Source organism: Macrosteles quadrilineatus, unplaced genomic scaffold (genome assembly GCF_028750875.1).
Source record: "Macrosteles quadrilineatus isolate MER2022 unplaced genomic scaffold, UCM_ALF_1.0 Scaffold_105__1_contigs__length_354404, whole genome shotgun sequence".
NCBI lineage: Eukaryota > Metazoa > Arthropoda > Insecta > Hemiptera > Cicadellidae > Macrosteles > Macrosteles quadrilineatus.
Genome location: NW_026542698.1, coordinates 272852 through 278851, shown reverse-complemented (window position 1 = coordinate 278851; position 6000 = coordinate 272852).

The window sequence follows — 6000 nt, the reverse complement described above, 5'->3', positions numbered from 1 at the left end:
CTTCAATATACATTCTCGAAGAAAGTTTTATTGTTTTAAGGATACAAAAATAAAGAGCTACACTATACAGGGTGTTTCCAAATTGTCTGGACATATTTTGTGGACTTGTTCCTTGGGCTAAGACAAACATAAAATGCCATATAAGTATCGAATATGACTATAGGTCGGCCGTTTAGAAAACGACCTGCGCGAAATTTTTAGCGCATGTAGGGGAGGTAACGGGGAGGGAGGGTACGTTCCCCCTCTCCGCCAATTGCCGTTTTCACATAATGTGTGCATAGTGACGTCACGTGCTAGCTGATCGTGTTTTATTTTACCAAATCATATGTTTTCTTGTAATTTCCCAAAGACTTTCGAATGACAATCATTACGAATTAGCATTGAATATATAACACTATTTAGCGTTTTATATTTAATATAGTGTTGTATTCAATATTGAATATATAACACTATTTAGTGTTTTATATTTAATATAGTGTTGTATTCAATATTGAATATAGTCATAGTGTTATAAAGTACAGGGTGCGGCCAGTATACCGATTCATCTTCTGCAGAGCACTGTTCAGCGAGAGGTTGTCTGAAAGTGGTAGGAGTAAGCTCGTTGGAAAGCCTACACAATGCCATTTTTTCAAGACACAGAGCAGTGGTTTCCTGAGCTACGTGAGGTTGTTATGGAGTTGTTTTAAAAAGTATTGAATTCATTCATTGCAACTCAACAGCATAAGCAGTTTTGTGCGTTCTTTCAATTAACACTTTAGCTACCAACTATACTCATCCCTCAGTAACAGAGTAGTGTGACGGTCGGTAGGAAACGTGTTATAGGCGACACGGAGAAGTTCCGTTGCGTATAACAATAATGCGGTGGGTTACTAACTTTAGAACAACGGCTTCTTCGTTGAAAAGGAAGCTGAAAGGCCGACCAAAGTCAGATCGGATGCCAGACAACGAACATTCGACAGAGTTCGTACTGCTGTGGAAAACAGTCCTCGCAGGCCCGCCCGAAATCAAGAGGCTTGCCGAAAATGTCTGACTGCTCAGTTACACGAATTTTAAAGTTAATTTTCATCCCTACAGATTAGTTATAATAAAAAATCTGTTTAATGGTGTTATCCATACAGATAATCACGACGGAACCTTTTTTGCAGCTCCTACTTATGTTATATATGTATAATTGAAAATCTCTCACTTAAGTAGCCTTAGTGGAAAATAAATAGTTACAAATAAATTTACAAGATTCTTTTTACATATATTTAACAAAAACAGCACAAAACGTCATATAGCGTAAGTTGTCGAGATATTATTGCACTAAAATGATATACACTAAACCCAAGCACTAAACTACTAAACCCGTATGATCCCCTCGGACTATGGTTTTTCTTAATACCTAACTTCAAAAGTTTACTAGACGCTTACCGAATGGCCTCTCTCGTTTTAAGAAGTGGAAAATCATGACCACAGCAAACAATAACGAATACAGGACCCACCGCAACGGCTGTTGCCGTGATAGGGACAATCACCACGAATCTCGCCGCGATTAAGATATGGCCGCAATCACAAAGAGTCATGAAAGCTGAGATAATCGCAGGAAATTATCGCGGATGTTGCCACGATTGTGTAAGACGCATATAACGTGACTGCAATTAGCCTATAATGGTGTTGCCACCAACGCAAGTAACGATCACACATCTTAGTGACGGCCTTTTAGTGAATTTCCTATATAGGGTATAAGCTATTACCGTAGTACTCATGGTAATACCTCTGGACCCGGGATGGCAAGGCGTATAAAAGAAGGTGTGTGCACGCACATCCCCCACCCCTCCAATCAGCCAATCAAGTATTTACTGCTTTACTGTTTTTCGGTTAAATGGTACCATATAACTGTACAATATAACTAGCTGTAGTAGTGTTATGTATAACACTACTGCAGTATATTCATTCAATGTTGAATCCAACGCTATATTGGATATATAAAACTAATTAGTGTTATATATTCAATGCTGATTCCTAATGATTGTCATTCGAAAGTCTTTGGAAAATTACAAGAAAACATATGATTTGGTAAAATAAAATAATGGGTGGGGTGGGCTGGTAGCGGAGTGGGGGAAGAGCAATATTCTGTCTCACTCCCACAGCTCGGTATCTCTCTCTCGCACCAATGCTACGAGGAGGACGCTTTCTAAGCGGCCGACCTATACCATATATTGTTTTGTAAAATAAAAAACAATAAACAATATGGAAATCTATATAATTAATACGCTACATGAAACTTTGTCGGTTGAACCCCTCCGCCATTTCTTAACCGATTTTATCCATTGATATCTCATTGGAAAGAGCGTGTCACGTAGATTTGCAAACTGGCCTTACATTTTTGAAAACGTCCCGTGGGCTCCGCCCCAGTGGCTTTGAAAGTTCCCATGTTATCCTTATGGAGAACATAATTGTTTACATTTTGATCAGCTGTATAATTTAATTGCTGTTATTTATTTTTTAATTCAATGAAACGTATTGAGTACATTTATTTACTGTTTGAGTTTGTGTAAACATAACCCCCAAGACGGATCGTGTTAGAATGGTTGTATCTTAAATTTGTGTATTTATCGTTGTTTTGTGTCGCTATGACGTGTCGTGTTAGCATGATTGTAACTTAAATTTGTGCGTTTATCGTTGTTTTGAGTAGCTATAATTTGTTTATTTGTTGTTTTTTTTTTTTGTTTTAAATGCCTCCGACGCGACGACAACGAAACATAGACATTGATAACGACCGCTGCTACAGAACAGTGGCGCGTAATAGGCTTAACTCATCACAGTCGGCACCTGACCCTGGACAATCTCAACTATTAGGTTAGAAATGCGCCCTAACACTACCCCAAAACGACTTTTCGTTCTCAATTGGCCCTCTATCAATGAGCGAGGTGTTTTGATAAAGAGAAAACCGGCCGGAATGCTTTAGGTTTATCAATAACAAAGATAAACATGGATAACCTTATATGGCTATAAGTCAGGAAATGTTTGTAGAAATCATTGAAAAGCAATACCAGGATGATGCAATATTTACAGGAAATGTTAATTACTGTTACATACATCGTCAGTATCTCCATAAGTTTTACTCACTGGTAATCTTTGAGTTGACTCTTTTAAACTTATTGCGAATTTGACTGTTATTCCTTTTTAAATAACTCCTGTAATACTTTGCAATTGCTCGAATTCGAGCAACATGTACACTAGTTGCTATTAAATTTCGTAGCCGAATGTAAAAGAAAACTGATAACTCTGTTGTGTGTGATCCGATTTTAGCAAACAAGGTTTCATTTGATTTGGATTGAAATTCTCTATCTTTTTATCCTAAAAACAATTTTCTTAATATTAACTGTTTTTATTAAATTTGACATTAAAGATTTTAAATGGCCGCCATATTGAAACAGTTTGAGATATTGGAACGAAACTTTGTAAGCTCTTTTTGTCTACTAAAATACACATTCATACCATTTTTGAAATATCTATCTTGAAAATTGCTCAAGATATAAAATAATTCTTATATGTATCACAAACAGACCGACAAACAGAAATCTAGGCATTTTAGACCCATACTTATAGGGCATTTTATGTTTGTTTTAGCCCAAGGAACAAGTTCACAAAATATGTCCAGACAATTTGGAAACACCCTGTATTCAAACGAAAAATTACAGTTATAGGCCTACTTAGGAAGGGCATTAAAAGCGTCTTAAATTTAACTAATTCTAGGTAGTTCGTGTGCCTAGGCGTTATAGGTGTGACTGTTCCCTAATAAATCTTTTCAGTAATATTCTCTCTCACATACAGGATACAGTCATAAGTATAGGAGTTAAAATTGTAAATATAAATAATCAATAATATTGGATAGTAAAATACTACTAATCTATCAACTACCAATAACGATTCATAGAATGTCTGGCAAATTAAATTTGCTAGGTTTTGACAAGAGTTACCTAAAACCAGTTTAATTATCGAATGTTTTGTGTCAATTTAATTGTGAGTTAATTGGTGACAGAAATAGGATGCCGGTGCGATTATATCGACGGGAGTGGCGAGAATTTCGAGGAACCGAATTGCAGCTCCAATTGTTATTCAGTAAATGTTTTACGATAAACGGTTTGTATCAATAATTAGTATCGTCGATGACTTTAAATTTACTGTTCAACGGAAATATAATAAACTACGAATAAAATAAAAATAAATTAAAACAAAACATGTAAAAACACAACAAAAACGTAGGCCTAATATAAAAAACTACAAATTATAAAATACCCTACTGAAGCAAACCTGCACAGCAGACTAAAATAATTCCTTTAAAATTGTCATACTTGTTCCCCATTGAAATAATATTAGGTTTAACGAGTACTTAGGTTTGCTGCTACAGGAACAGGAACAACGTGTGTTTTTTTTACATACCTCAGTATATATTTGCCACATTTGATTAAAATATGTGAATAAACAAACAACAACAGTTTACTTACATCCCATGATATATAAACATAGGAATTTAAAAATTAACAGTTTTTTCCTCCACAACCGTTAAACGTATAACAATGCTTTCATATACTATTTTTGGGGCCTTTAAGCTCTACAAAATGGTATGGAATAAACTTTTATGTTTAGAAGGTCAAAAATTAAAAAACCCTTTTTTTACCCCATTCCTCCTATAGATACCCGCCTTCCCGTAGTTTGTTCATGCTGGTTCACGAACTCGTTTGAATAAGTAATTGACATAGCTTTAGAATAAATAATCTATGATAAAGTTTTTGATTAAATAAACCTACTTCATAGTTTTGTAAAATAATATATTTAGTTTCTGTGTATCAGCTGTCTGGAATTGTGAAATATGCAATTTTTTGCAGTTGTTGGTTGTTAACATTGAAATGTCAAAAGCAAATGTAAACATTGTGAGTGTTCTCAATGCAGCCATAGATACCAATCAGTATTTACCACGAATACTAGGAAATATTTAATTATAATAACTCTTCTAGTATTCGTGATCTTTACTTTTAAAATCATTACCGCAGAACTTTTAAAGCTAAATGGGCTATAGTGTATAGTATTTATATAGTATACTAGCTGTAACCCGCGGGCTTTGCCGCGTTTAACTTCTTAATTTTCAAGATTATGGCTCAATCACGTCCTGGTTGAAGTTTGTTCGCTACGCTCACTCACCTTTAGGTTGGAGCTCGTTCGCTACGCTCACTCACCTTTAGGTTGGAGCTCGTTCGCTGCGCTCACTTGCCTTCAGGTTAGCTCGTTCGCTACGCTAACTCGCCTCCAGGTTGAAGTTCGTTCGCTACGCTCACTCACCTTTTGGTTGCAAATTAGCTGTTGTCATAAATGTAAAAGAAATAATAGTGCTGCACCCTGTTGGTAATCCTTGTAACTTTAATGCTATTGAACATCATAGAACAGAACCAACTTGTTTAATTGAAACAGCTGTTAAGATTCAATAATTCCATTTCTCATAAGGTTAACATGGGAAACTCCAGAGCCACTGGGGCGGAGCCCGAAAGGATTTTTGAAATAAGAATATGCCTTATGTTAATCGGGAATGTGAGCTATCATCATGCCAAATTTCAGCCCAATCCGACCAGTATTTTTCGAGTTTACTTTTCCCATACTCACATACAGCAACCACCTCTTTTTTATAATAGTATAGATAGATAGATATAGTATACATGGGCTATGGGGGTAGCTATATTTTTGTAAAATTTTAGCCCAGTCGGTTCAGTAGTTTTTGTGCCTAATAGTAATAGACATACAGACATACACCATTCCATTGTTATATAATAGTATAGATATAGATATATATAGACGATGTAGATATAGATATAGATAAAATGCTCATCTAGTAATCAGTAGCTCGTTGGTTCGATTATGGGAATTCGATAGCTTTTTGATGGTTTGATGGAGCACCCATCCTCGATAGTTGAAATTTCAACAAATTGATTTAGGTGAAAGAAAAAATAACATTATTCAGAT